Source organism: Heptranchias perlo, chromosome 26 (assembly GCF_035084215.1).
Source record: "Heptranchias perlo isolate sHepPer1 chromosome 26, sHepPer1.hap1, whole genome shotgun sequence".
NCBI lineage: Eukaryota > Metazoa > Chordata > Chondrichthyes > Hexanchiformes > Hexanchidae > Heptranchias > Heptranchias perlo.
The window spans coordinates 28,596,287-28,611,381 of NC_090350.1; the positions used below are offsets into that span (position 1 = coordinate 28,596,287).

The 15,095-nt window shown below is 41.2% G+C and overlaps 1 long non-coding RNA gene across 1 annotated transcript in view; it reads right to left on the reverse strand.

Annotated features, from left to right (window-relative positions):
* LOC137342839 (uncharacterized) overlaps positions 1 to 15,095 on the reverse strand; it is a 77,370-nt gene that overhangs the window by 17,074 nt on the left and 45,201 nt on the right. The window contains exons 2-3 of the long non-coding RNA XR_010967361.1: positions 8,658 to 8,861; positions 7,339 to 7,444 (exon numbers count right to left, since the gene is read on the reverse strand). This is a non-coding gene — a long non-coding RNA (uncharacterized lncRNA). The remainder of the gene's footprint in view (positions 1 to 7,338; positions 7,445 to 8,657; positions 8,862 to 15,095) is intronic.

Below are 15,095 nucleotides of genomic sequence, written 5' to 3' on the forward strand. Positions count from 1 at the left end.
GGTGTAGGAGGGAGGGATTTAGATTGCTGGGACATTGGGACCGGTTCTAGGGAAGGTGGGACCTGTACAAGCAGGACGGGTTACACCCGAGCGGGACCGGGACCAATGTCCTCGCGGGGGTGTTTGCTAGTGCTGTTGGGGAAGGTTTAAACAACAATGGCAGGGGGATGGGAACCTGAGCAGGGAGACAGAGGAGGGGGAAACAAGGATAGAAACAAAAGACAGAAAGGGAAGAAGCAATAGTGGAAGGCAGAGAAAACAAGCGCGAGAAACAAATAGGGCCATAGTGCAAAATAATACTAAGATGACGAGCAATCTTAAAAAGACAAGTCTAAAGGCATTGTGTCTTAATGCGCGGAGCATTCGCAATAAGGTAGATGAATTAACAGTGCAGATAGATATTAACGGGTATGATATATTTGCGATTACGGAGACATGGCTGCAGGGTTACCAAGGATGGGAACTGAACATCCAGGGGTATTCAATATTTAGGAAGGACAGGCAAAAAGGGAAAGGAGGTGGGGTAGCGTTGTTAGTAAAGGAGGAAATCAATGCAATGGTGAGGAAGGATATTGGCTCGGAAAATCACGATGTGGAATCTGTATGGGTGGAGCTAAGAAACACCAAGGGGCAGAAAACGTTGGTGGGGGTTGTCTATGGGCCCCCAAACAGTAATGGAGATGTAGGGAAGGGCATTAAACAGGAAATTAGAGACGCATGCAAGAAGGGTACAACTATAATCATGTGTGACTTTAATTTACATATAAATTGGTCAAACCAAATTAGCAACAATACTGTGGGGGAGGAATTCCTGGAGTGTGTACGTGATGGATTTCTAGACCAATATGTTGAGGAACCAACTAGAGAACAGGCGATCCTAGACTGGGTATTGTGCAATGAGAAAGGATTAATTAACAATCTTGTTGTGCGGGGTCCCTTAGGAAAAAGCTACCAATACATGATAGAATTCCTCATTAAGATGGAGAGTGAAGTAGTTGAATCCGAAACTAGGGTCCTGAATCTAAATAAAGGAAATTGCGAAAGTATGAGGGTGAGTTGGCTATGATAGATTGAGGAACTTTACTAAAAGGGATGACGGTGGTTAGACAATGGCTAATATTTAAAGAACGTGTGCAGGAATTACAACAATTATTTATTCCTGTCTGGCGCAAAAATAAAACAGGAAAGGTGCCTCAACCGTGGCTTACAAAAGAAATTAATGATAGTATTAGATCCAAAGAGGAGACATATAAAATTGCCAGAAAAAGCGGCAAGCCTGAGGATTGGGAGCAGTTTAGAATTCAGCAAAGGAGGACAAAGAGATTGATTAAGAGGAGAAAAATAGAGTATGAGAGTAAACTAGCAGGGAACATAAAATCTGACTGTAAAAGCTTCCATAAATATGTCAAGAGAAAAAGATTAGTGAAGACAAATGTAGGTCCCTTACAGTCAGAAATGGGGGAAATTATAATGGGGAACAAAGAAATGGCAGAACAATTAAACACATACTTTGGTTCTGTCTTCACAAAGGAGGACACAAATAACCTCCTGGAAATGTTAGGGAACCAAGGGTCTAGTGAGAGGGAGGAACTGAAGGAAATCAGTATTAGTAAAAAAAATAGTGCTAGGGAATTTAATGGGGCTAAAGGCTGACAAATCCCCAGGGCCTGATAATCTACATCCCAGAGTACTAAAGGAAGTGGCCCTGGAAATAATGGATGCATTGGTGATCATCTTCCAAAATTCTATAGACTCTGGAACAGTTCCTGCAGATTGGAGGGTGGCAAATGTAACCCCACTATTTAAATAAGGAGGGAGAGAAAAAAAAAAAGAATTACAGACCAGTTAGCCTAACATCAGTAATGGGGAAAATGCTAGAGTCTATTATAAAGGATGTGATGACAGAACACTTGGAAGGCATGAACGGGATTGGACAAAATCAGCATGGGTTTATGAAAGGGAAATCATGCTTAACAAATCTGCTGGAGTTTTTTGAGGAGGTAACTAGTAGAATAGATAGGGAAGAACCAGTGGATGTGGTGTATTTGGATTTTCAGAAGGCTTTTGATAAGGTCCCACACAAGAGGTTAATGTGCAAAATTAAAGCACATGGGATTGGGGGGAATATACTGGCATGGATTGAGAATTGGTTGACAGACAGGAAACAGAGAGTAGGAATAAATGGGTCTTTTTCCGGGTGGCAGGCAGTGACTAGTGGGGTACTGCAGGGATCAGTGCTTGGGCCCCAGCTATTCACAATATATATTAATGATTTGGATGAGGGAACTAAATGTAACACTTCTAAGTTTGCAGACGACACAAAGCTGGGGTGGAATGCGAGCTGTGAGGAGGATGCAAAGAGGCTCCAATGTGATTTAGACAAGTTGGGTGAGTGGGCAAGAACATGGCACATGCAGCATAACGTGGATAAATGTGAGGTTATCCACTTTGGTTGTAAAAACAGAAAGGCAGATTATCATCTGAATGGTGATAGATTGGGAAAAGGGGAGGTGCAACGAGACCTGAGTGACCTTGTACACCAGTCGCTGAAAGTGAGCATTCAGGTGCAGCAAGCAGTTAGGAAGGCAAACGCTATGTTGGCCTTCATTGTAAGAGGATTTGATTACAGGAACAGGGATGTCTTACAGCAGTTGTACAGCGCCTTGGTGAGACCACATCTGGAGTATTGTGTGCAGTTTTGGTCTCCTTATCTGAGGAAGGATGTCCTTGCCATGGAGGGAGTGCAACGAAGGTTTACCAGACTGATTCCTGGGATGGCAGGACTGATGTATGAGGAGAGATTGGTTCGACTAGGCCTATTTTCACTAGAGTTTAGAAGAATGAGAGGTGACCTCATCGAAACATATAAAATTCTAACAGGACTAGACAGACTAGATGCAGGGAGAATGTTCCCGATGTATGGGGAATCCATAACCAGGGGTCACAGTCTCAGGATATGGGGTATGCCATTTAGAACCGAGATGAGGAGAAATTTCTTCACTCAGAGGGTGGTGAACCTGTGGAATTCTCTACCACAGAAGGCAGTGGAGGCCAAGTCATTAAATACATTCAAGGAGATAGATATATTTCTTAATGCTAAAGGGATCAAGGGATACGGGGAAAAAGCGGGAACAGGGTACTGAGTTAGACGATCAGCCATGATCATTCTGAATAGCAGAGCAGGCCCGAAGGGCCGAATGGCTTACTCTTGCTCCTATTTTCTATGATTTCTATGATTTCACTACATGTAGCAAACAGAGGAAATCTTCTCCCTCTGCATTTCTAAATGCAAAGCTGCCTTTGCTCTATAACTGGTCAATGTTTAAACGTTTCCAATATCGTCCAATTGCAGAATGTTTCAATAAAAATATGGCTATCAATAGACTGAATTATTATTATTTTTTAAATTACCAGATGCTGTTAGGATTGAATTGATGGTGCCATTGTAAAAAGAACAGAAAAAAAAACATGACTGCCTCAAATATGCTGCCAGGTTTCTAGGATTAGATCAGTGTGTTTTGTATGTAATTTGGACACTGTTGCTGTTACACACAACTTGAGCTGTTCCAGACACTTATCCCAAAATATCTAGCAGAAAAAAACAGAATGCATTCAGTGTGTGTCACTGTTTGGATTGAGTGGTTTCAATTATAGATTATATTAGATTAATTTATGTCGTTCATATAAAAGAACCTACACGAGAAGAAATGGGAAGGTCAGAGAATTCGTATTAAGGGATTTGCCTGGTGCTCCATCCAGTCCGAAGTCCTTGGCCATTCTTAATGCAAGGAGCAGGCACGGTACATAAACAAACATTAGAGACCACATCTGTGTGCAGTACTAAAATACCAGTGTTAAATCACTCTGATATTTTTACTCAATTAGTTTATGCGCTGGATGCCACAAGTTGATATTTAAATAAACCGCACATATCCCTCTGTGCATACATATGTAGGTTAGATGTATAACAGAGCTCACCCCTTCAGTGTTCAACTGAGAAGTGGATGGTTGGAAATGTAAAAGCCTAGTCAGCATAAACCACTTTGCCTTAATGCTGAAAAAAATACATCTCCAGACAATTCATGTAACTAAAGGTTTTTTTAAAATGTCTGAATGATGTTCAGATTTAACAGTGATCAAAATTGACAGTCTCTGCATTTAGTGTGTTAGCATGAAAAGAGATTGTGGTTCTACGTTTTATAGCCCTGCCGGGAGATTTCTGATTTAATCACTATTAATGTACTCAATGAAGATCAGTATATTATTTATGGCTAGAAGTTAAAGTCAGCTGCAAATACAGGTAACAGTAGTCAATTCCTCCTCTTTGCAGGCATTTAAAGTTTTTAGCCTTTTCCTTCTTCAGCCAGGAGAGTGTGGAATGCCGCAGCCATTGGCTTATCTTTCAGAGTTGCAAATGTGTACAAGCCTCCTAGCCCAACCCAGCCAAGTATTCTTTCTAAGCTCCCAAACCCTGCCATCTATGTTGGATATTTTAATAGCTGTCACACCACCTGGAGTCAGGTCAAAATGGAGTTGACCTATTGGACTGGACCTCGGTCCATGACTTTCACCTCATCCATGACCCAAAATAACTGGGTACTTTTCATTCTGCTTTATGGAAGCAAGACAACTCTCCTAACCTCACGTGGATCACCAGCACAGGCAATCATCCATTTCAAGGTATAAGCCGTGTACTAAAAAACTTTCCACACAGTCAATTTCTTCCGATCATATCAAAGTTGGAGTGGCCATACCTACCGTGAGTACCAATAAGAACCTTTGCTGGAACTATCAGAAAACAAATTGGCCCACTTTCACACAACTCACTGACCGTTATCACTTTTATCCCCACAACATCTCTATTGAAGAAGCTTACACGTGATTCGCAAGAGCCGTTTAGGCAGCTTGAACGCTTCTAGAAGAGGAAGATGGAAGCAAGCTACCACAAAATTAAACATGTCAAGATCCTAATCAGAAACATTGGTGCTGCTCAGAAGCCCCCAACACAGCACCATCACCCAGTCTCTCCAAATAGCATTGTTATCCACCTGATAAATGTTGCAAAGGCAGATAAGGATAAAAAGGGGAGGTGAAGAGGATATGGTAACAATAAAAATAGTGCATGCTTTGCCACTGTGGCCAGTTAAAAACTGTAGGCAATATGCTTGCAGGCTGTACCCATTGGCAAGGGCTGCCTGGTTTCTTAATGCACTTCCACAATATCCTTCACTTAGCTATTAAATGATTAGACTTTCACTCGGCCATTAAATGGGTAGACTTTCACTTGGTTATTAAATGCTTAGAATGGTTAACTATTGAACGGTTAACACTTAGACTAACATGCTTGACTTGACAGTCTATGTAAATGCATTGTAATTTAAAAAAATTATGTGACCATTCTTCATGTGTGAATCTGGATAGCGAGTGCCAGCAGACTGTATGACTGTAGAAAGCATCCCAGCTGAGTCCAATCTTGTCCTCAGCCAAGATCCACTCATGTGCACCCTCCAGCAGCAATCACTGGATAGCAATCAGGAGCAGGAGCTGTGCCTGATTTTTTCAGGAGCTCAGAGGCCAATTGTAGCGGCCCCTACCTGCTGCCTTGGCAGAGATCAGCTAACTGAGCACAGACAGGAAATTGAACTTACGACCTTCTATCTGCATGGCTTAATACAGCGCCTTTGCCTACCAGGCTAGTGGGGGAAATATCCTCTAAGACTGCATCTCTAGCCATTAAATGCATTGTAAATTCACGTCAGCATATGGGGAATACTTACTTTGGTGTGAGTTGGACAAATTGTCTGAATTGTAAGTATTAATTATTTGCTCTTGTTGGGAAAAGAAGAAAAACGTTGTTTGAAATCAGTAACATTCTGGTGGAAAACAAATTCTCCATGAAAGATAAAAATCTTATGAATCAATTTCACTACTTGTATATGACTTATATGCAGACTTTTAAAATAATCTTCAGCTACCAAAAAGATCCTAGTAATAAATTAACTAGAAGACTTTTCACACTATCTGAGGCTTTCATCAGTTACAATGAAAATGTCATTCCTCCCATTGAAGGCACTGGATAACATTGAAGGTCTTGAAGATAATTGTGACAAGTGTGATGTATTAGAGAAAGAATGTCATCATGAAACAACCTCTAGCTGTTTTCTGATAAAGTGGGAACAGGCATCTTTACATTGTAGCAGAATTTTGTAACTAATGAACATAAGTTTCAAAGCTGAAGGTCCTTGGCTCCAGGCTCCCAGAGTAGTCAGAAACGGATCACTCAAGAGCAGACTTATAGATTACAGCAAAGGGCTTTCAATGCGCACCCTTAGTAATGTAATGAAGAGTTCATTATCTGTTGAATGAGCACTTTTCAGACAGTGAGATAAGAAAATCTCATGAACTATTGGCTGGGCTTGAGGGTTATAATGGTAAACTATTGTACAAGAGTAATAGAAAGAGGGTGAAATGCCCAAAATGAAGGCCAATAATTTTCCAATTACAGTCTCATTAATTAACTCAATTCAAAGTTGCTTAATTTAAATTATCTGCTAGTTTGATTTTTTTTGGATCTAAATTGCCACTTTATTGGATAATTCAATATTTTCTTCCCTCAAAAAATGGCATAGACTCTATGGGGTAGAATTTCCTTGGGCGTTTTCCAATCTCCTGCTGTAACTTCAAAAGAAGATCAACAGAAACCCTGGAGAAATGGCTGTTTATGTTGTTTCTCTGGGGTTTCTGCCGATCTTCTGCCCAAGTTATAGTGGAAGAGCAGAAGAACCTCTGCGGAAATTACTGCTGTATAACTTGGAATTGCTGTTAGTATTTTGTTGCAGCCTTAGGCTGAAGATTTTATTTTTAACTGGGTAACGTTTTCCCTCATTTTGGCAAGAACTCAGTCCTATGCTTTGGGATTTCACCAGCTAACAATGCCAATCCTTTCTCACTTAGCTACTCAGCGAGAATTAACAACCAATCCAGGAAATTGGCCACGGAGGTGACCAGCAGGTGACTTATGGACTTTTGTGGCCTCAGACTATAGGGTGCTTTTAAAACACAGCTGGATACCACGTTGGAGAGTTAGAAAACAACAGGGATGAGCTTTTCTGGGCTAAATGGCCTTTCCTCGTCCTTGCTTTTTTCTTCTGTAGTCAATTATTGCCCACACGGAGGAATCTGCAGGCTGCAGCTACAGGGGTAACCTTTAAACAGGAACCAGATGTCTACAGTAATAAGATGTACCCATAATTCCTGGCAAAATGCCATGACAACCCCGGTAACCTAATACAGCATGCAAGAAACAACTGAAAAATGATGCCAGTAATTAGAGAATACCTCAAGGCTTTACCGCTGGGTTTGGTCCACCTTTAGGGCTGGAAAATGCAGGCTATTTCCTTTGTTCGTTTTAGTACAGCTTCACATTTGTATGTTATTTCAGAAACTGCAAAGAACACATGAAACGGACACAGTTCAGTAAATGTTACGCTGGATTTAATTCAGAAATTCAAGTCAAATAAGCATGAGCTCCGTAAATAACTAAATATTTGTCCCCCAAAAAAATATTTTTAAAGTGCAAAGCGAGCACAATGCAGCAATGAAATCGTTAAAAGAAAACAGTTTGGGAAATTTTACATTGTTCACAATTTTTCCAAATGTGCAAGGAGTATGTCGGGGCAGGAATGGAATACACGCAAAAGTGTTGGCCTGTCACCCACTCGCAGAATCAGATGCTGATATGCTTAAGCAAGATTTAAAGAGAAGGGGGAATGAGTAAGAGTTCTATTTGTATTCTTGTGAAAATGTTAAAAGCTAGGAATAATATTCTTACACTCCTCCCCAAGGAATGCTGTGGGCCAGGACTGCATTTTTCTGGGGGTGTTGATACAGCTGTGGTACTTGTGCTGGGGAAGATTTTGTAAACCATCCAGAGCTGGGTATATTTGTGTAACACAAAACTACCTTTAAACTCCCTTGTAGGTCACCACATACACTGAAAGTCAGATCACAGAACTGCTGCTGTGGTGAAGGCACCAGAGCTTCTGTTACTGGGCTTGAAACTGGTGAAATCTAAGGCACTGACCACATCAGGCGTCTATTAATTTCAATGTGTATTACACTTCCGGTTATCAGACTGGCATGTATTCAAATTTCCACTTGAAATTAATCAAGCTTCATAGATCATACCATTTAACTCAATAAATACTAACGTCTAGTAAACCAAACTTTTGAGAACCAGGATAAATTTCCTGTGTCTTGAGCTGCTTCAGGTAACCAAAGATTTAGGAAACTTGATGCCATTTTACTACCCCCTCTTATCATTAGGGAAGAAGGTGGAGACAGAACGAGAGTCAAACTCAGCAGACTTGCCAAGTACGATCAGTTTAAGTGAACTAAGTTTTGTTAGGGCTTGGAGAGGAGATTGAATGTTTTTCCAAAAGACAATGGGGGAGGAATTGGTCCTGTCGAGCCTGTTTTTTGGGCACAAAATGCATGTTGGAGGCTGCTGAAGAAGAGGTAAGTTTTTCTTTTTTCGCATACTTGAATGTGGAGCATGGAGGAGCAACCCTGATCCTGCTGGCTCCACAGCAATACTGCGGGCCACTGCCGGCCTGCCCTTGACCCCCTCCCGTTCACTTCCCCCTTCCAGGACTTACCTGCGGGCCAACTTGTTCCCGAGCTGGCCATTTTTTGGAAGCCCCTGATTGGCGTTGGCAGCTCGCCGATGTTTTGGAGATGTGATCCGGGGCCCAATCTGTAACGAGCCTCAGTCGTCCGTATTTGGGCACACGTTCTAGACACGTTGTTGATTTCGGGTCGGTTCCCAGCGATAATCGAATTTCTCTGCCATCATGGCAACACTGGAAATAAATTGAAGGGGGTATTGTGTTCATTCAGCATAGTTGAACAGCCATGAATCATTTAGTCATAAATATACCACATGCAAGAATTGCAAAAATTCTTTCCAGACTTTTAATGCAATCGTACATGGCAAAAAAACAAACAAAAAAATGGCTTGCTAAATGTTTAATGGAATTGAGCTGAATTTTCCAAACAAATTGAACTGCAAGAGGGAAACTTAGATTGAATCACATTTGGAGACCACAGATCCAAAACTTTGGATTCCAACAACTGTTTTTCAAATCTCCAAGCCCAAAGTTCCGATTCAGATTCCTTATTAATCCATTTAGAATGCAGTTTTAAGTTTCATCAGCTGTGACATCTTTTGTTGCACCTATCGAGAATGGGCAGTCATGGCATCTGAAGTTTGACTAAAGTAAATTGGATAAATTCAAAAAACAAACCCAAATGTGGATCAAGTCAAAATGAATTGGAATCTTAACCTATCATCAACATAGATTTGGATTTAATGGCAACTCTGAAACTCAATGTAAACTAGTTAAATTTACAGAGGATACCAAACTAGGAAAAGCAGTGGAATCAAAGGAGGCAGCCCAGAAACCACAGAAGGAGCTAAACAAAATGTGTGAGTGGGCCAAACAATGCTTTTAATGTAGACAAGTGTACAGTATTGCAAATAACAAGAGAGAAACAAGAGAGACATTCAAGTGGGGGAGGCAGTGCAGAGATGAGCCATGAAGCTGATCTCTCGTGTCAGGAGTTTGAGTTACGAGGAAAGATTGGAGAGACTTGGGTTTTTCAGCCTGGAAAGTTCTTGTCTGGGAGCTGATCTTATAAGAAGTAAATGGTATGAAAAAGGTGAATCCGGAATACTACTTTAAATTAAGTATAACCTAGCAAGGAGTCAACGCCTTCAGAAAAGGTAGGGAGGGGAGAAAATTGGTAAGAAAAATTACTAATAGGGACAGTAATCCTTCATCTCCACTTACAAATCCATTGAACAGCACCTCCTGGACAATTGATCTCAAACAGACTTATGAAACAGTTGGCCTGAAACATTCTAGATACGCCTCCTCCAACACCTCATCTCAGATGGGCTAGGTAATCCTCCAACAAACTCAACTTCAAATCGAAAGGAGGCCCTGATTTGCACTCAGCAGACATCAACCTCAAGCTCAATCAATGAACAGGGATTGCCAACCTTAAATTTATAGATGCCAATCAGGAGCTGTCAATCATCCCTTAACTCTCTACCATCTCAGATGGCTAGATACTCCTCCTCCAACACCTCATCTCAGACAGGCTAGATACTCCTCCTCCATCATCTTATCTCAGACAGGCTAGATACTCCTCCTCCAACACCTCATCTCAGACAGGCTAGATACTCCTCCTCCATCATCTTATCTCAGACGGGCTAGATACTCCTCCTCCATCATCTTATCTCAGACGGGCTAGATACTCCTCCTCCAACACCTCATCTCAGACAGGCTAGATACTCCTCCTCCATCATCTTATCTCAGACGGGCTAGATACTCCTCCTCCATCATCTTATCTCAGATGGGCTAGATACTCCTCCTCCAACACCTCATCTCAGACAGGCTAGATACTCCTCCTCCAACACCTCATCTCAGACAGGCTAGATACTCCTCCTCCATCATCTTATCTCAGACGGGCTAGATACTCCTCCTCCATCATCTTATCTCAGATGGGCTAGATACTCCTCCTCCAACACCTCATCTCAGACAGGCTAGATACTCCTCCTCCAACACCTCATCTCAGACAGGCTAGATACTCCTCCTCCATCATCTTATCTCAGACAGGCTAGATACTCCTCCTCCATCATCTTATCTCAGACGGGCTAGATACTCCTCCTCCATCATCTTATCTCAGACGGGCTAGATACTTCTCCTCCATCATCTTATCTCAGACGGGCTAGATACTCCTCCTCCATCATCTTATCTCAGACGGGCTAGATACTCCTCCTCCATCATCTTATCTCAGACGGGCTAGATACTCCTCCTCCAACACCTCATCTCAGACAGGCTAGATACTGCGCCAATACCTCATCTCAGACAGGCTAGATACTCCTCCTCCAACACCTCATCTCAGATGGGGTAGGTGCTCCCCTTTAGTACGTGATCTCAGACAGGCTGGGTACTCCTCATTCAAAATCTGCTCTTAGAAAGGCTGGGTACTCCCTTTCCAGCGCAACCACCCGACAGGGATCCAGGTGAACAACCATTGAGAACCCCAATGATTAAAGACTTACAAACATTATCAGGTTTTCCCTCCTCCCTTTAAGTTAACTTCAGCAAAGTGTCTTGACCATTTGCCTTCCTTAATTTCTCTGGTGGAGTACAACATGTGTCATCAGATATTTAGTAATGTGGTAATGTCATCACAGCACTGAACATATCTGTTGTTATAATGATTCATTTTATACTACCTAAGGAAGGATATACTTGCCTTAGAAGTGGTGCAACGAAGGCTCACTAGATTGATTCTTGGGACGAGAGGGTTGTCCTGAGAGGAAAGATTGAGTAGAATGGGCTTATACTCTCTGAAGCTTAGAAGAATGAGAGGGGATCTCATTGAAACATATAAGATTCTAAAAGGGCTTGACAGAGTAGGTACTGAGAGGCTATTTACCCTGGCTGGAGAGTCTGGAAATGGGGTCATAGTCTCAGGATAAGGGGTCGGACATTTAGGACTGCTATGTGGAAGAATTTCTTCACTCAGAGGGTCGTAGATATTTCGAATTCTGTACCCCAGAGGGCTGTGAATGCTCAGTCATTGAGTATATTCAAGACTGAGATTGATAGATTTTTGGACTCTAAGGGAATCAAGGGATATGGGGATCGGGCAGGAAAGTGCAGTTGAGGGAAAAGATCAGCCATGATCTTATTGAATGGCGGAGCAGGCTAGAAGGGCTGGATGGCCTACTCCTGCTCCTATTTCTTATGTTTCTTGTGACAATGAATACAGAAAATCTGCATCTACTGTGGCATGACCTTTCTCCACTGGCCAACATATGGTATTTTGGCTGAGTTTTCAGGGTGTTCCTTGAACTTGGCCTGATCCAAAACTCTTCAAAATGGCAACACTACTTATTTAATTGTTTTGTGAATTCTTAGTAGCGTGAGGAAACTATACTTCTTTGACCACAGAAGAAATTAGATATTTTCAGCTCAAATCCAGCCCCGTGTGTACTGGTTCAAAGATAACAATTGACTGGCGATTAGACAGAAAGAGTCATGATGATAAGAAATTACGACTTTTGCGCTTCCAGCCCAAGACTGAAGTCTACAACAAAGAAAAAAAAAGCCTCTTCCAACCAGAATTTGTGTCTTTCTCAGTTGAATCCTTTTAACCTACTTTACAAAAAAAAACAGATTTAAATGGTCAATCATCTCTTGCTGTTTGCTGTTTATGGAATTTTGCTGTGCACAAAATGGCTGAGGCATTTTCCTACATAACAATAATGACTGCACTACAAAAAAGTAATTCACTGGATCTGGGGTGCTTTGGGACATCCTGGGTAATGTGACAAGGTGCTATATAAATTCAAGTTCTGTTTTCTTTCTTTCTGTGTATTTCACAGATATAAAATCCAAGTCAATTTTACCCCTCCCCCAAAAGGAAATTAACTGTTTCAGTTAATTATAGTGATTGACAAACACACATGAGTTATATTGAGGATGAATTGAGCTAAATATGGTGAAATTTCCAGACGGCTTTCCACCTAAAGATAAACAAGCTAATCGAGTATTTAGCAGCCATTCACTGCCACTTAATTGCTGCAGTGAAAACATTTATTATCTGGAACTGAGTGCAGCTTTCTTTGGTTAAATATACGCCAATGACAATTAAATACACTGTTGAGGAAATGTCTGTCAGACTAATATGATTGAGAATTTTGTAATGATTATTTTTAAAAGTTTCCAAAAATAAAACTGACACCGTGAAATGTTGATTGTGTAACTGAACTCCAGTGATCAATGAATTTAACCAAACAGGCCTTTAAAAATTGACATTTTTAAAGACAGCAATATTTATATATATGGATATAATATATATCTATATCTCCAAAGGAAATAGCCTGGAGATGTTTAAGCTTGCCAGATATAATAATATTGTTACAAATAAGACTGTTTTTCCAGTTGCTTCACTTGCCTTTATTGCGATGGCCTTACTCTGAAGCCCAGTAGTCTCCATTACACAGTGGACAGATGGTGTAATTGTGACCCATGTGATACAAGCTCAACACAAAATTGCCTTAGTGTTGCCATTTTCACATTCATGAACAATTAAACGCCACAATCCAAAGGCAATGCAATTGATGATAACATTTAAAGCAATGTAGCAATCTGACATTGTCCCCCAATCATAAAAACATACTTTTTTTTGAATGCATCGCTTCATTTTCAGAATGGCTTCAAATTTAAAACTGATTGTGGCCAATTCTGAAAACATAAAAATTAAACCCTGTGATGGATCTTTAATTAATTACTAGTTTGGGATATTTCCTACCTCACGCAAAGTGCCAGTTATGTGGTGGCTGCATTCTGATCCAACTTGACTGTTGTGGTCTGACTTCCTATAAAATTGCACAATCTTGCTCCCCAGCCCCGTGTTGTAGACTGGTGATATGAACAGGCCATCTCCATGATTTCTTGTGAAATGACCACAAAAAAATGAAAAAATTGCCATTGTAACTATCTTGCTGCAAACGTTAGTTTTTGTTGATCAAGTAATAAGTTTAAGCAATAGGCTGGAATGTTCTTTTTTAACAACAACAACTACAGCTTGCATTTATATAGCGCCTTTAGCGTAGTAAAATGTCCCAAGGCGCTTCACAGGAGCATAAACAAACAAAATTTGACACTGAGCCACATAAGGAGATATTAGGACAGGTGACCAAAAGCTTGGTCAAAGGGGTAAGTTTTAAGGAGCGTCTTAAAGGAGGAGAGAGAGGTAGCAGAGAGATCTTGGCCAAGGCAGTGGCGTGGGCACGACAACTGACCAAAGTATAGATCTCCATTGGCCACATGTGATTTCCTAGTTAGGAGGCTGAGGATTAACTTTTTCCCAGGTTTTTACCATTGTCACTTTTGATTTATTTGCTACGAGACACATGGACGTGGTCTGAGGTTACCTGAGGTTACTTGTCCTCTGGGCCCTGAAATTCTGCATGGGTTCTCCCAATCTGCTGCCATAACTTTAGCAGATGATTGGCAGAACCTCTGGACAAAGAGCTAAAAATGGCTGTTTACCCTGTTTCAGGATCAGGAATCCAATCTACATCTTCCTAGTCTATATGATTCAGTACTACAGTAGGTTAGCATTTTTAATAGGAGGACTCCATTTTTAATGACATTTTTTCATGTGATTTTTGTATTAATCAAGGTAAGGGATATTAGTCCATTCCATTTTGTGAATCTAGTGTCAGCATGAAGTACTCTCAGATCAGGTATGGCATGGTTAGATGCAGACTACAGCTCCCTATACTTTAGGTTGATAATGTGCTTCAGCGCTAATCTCAAGCAGCACAGTTACTGCACCAGGGTGACATTCTTCCATTTCCCACTCCAACCGTCCTATTGCCTCTGTGAGTGAAATTGTTAATTTGTGCTGAATTAAGGACAGTTATGAGCCCACTGGAAACTGGATTGAGATTGAGATTGCTGGAACAAAGAGTGTTCAAACACTGTCTTGGCTTGCGTCAAGTGTACCTTCTGGTGATACCGTGCATGGTGGCATATCCATTAAAACTGTGGAGAAATCAGTGGCTCCCGGCAGCAAACTGGAAAAAAACGAAACAAGGTGAACAAAACCAGCCTGTCATTTTCCCTGCTTTTGGGGTCTCACACTGACGATATTGGAGAAGAATGGCCTGCCTGCGGCTCTGCCAGGATTTCCTGCCATTGAATGAAGGGCAGTGGGTCAAGCCACAGGCTGACATTAGAGCAACCACATATCAAATGAGACATTACTGAAAGGAAAGGGAAAACTGATAACTAGGCCTTGGACTCTGCACAGACTCTGCGACTCTGATTTCTGTCATAGTCTCCATTCTCAAAAGAATTCCTGCAGGAGGTTTCCTGAAAACACCAATACTTCTCAAAGTGAAGACAGATGATATTTAGGGCAAGGACGTTGTGACTTCAGGCATTGCTTGGAATACATCCGCTGAAATTTGGCACCTTATACATCTTCAAAAGTGCAAAACAATC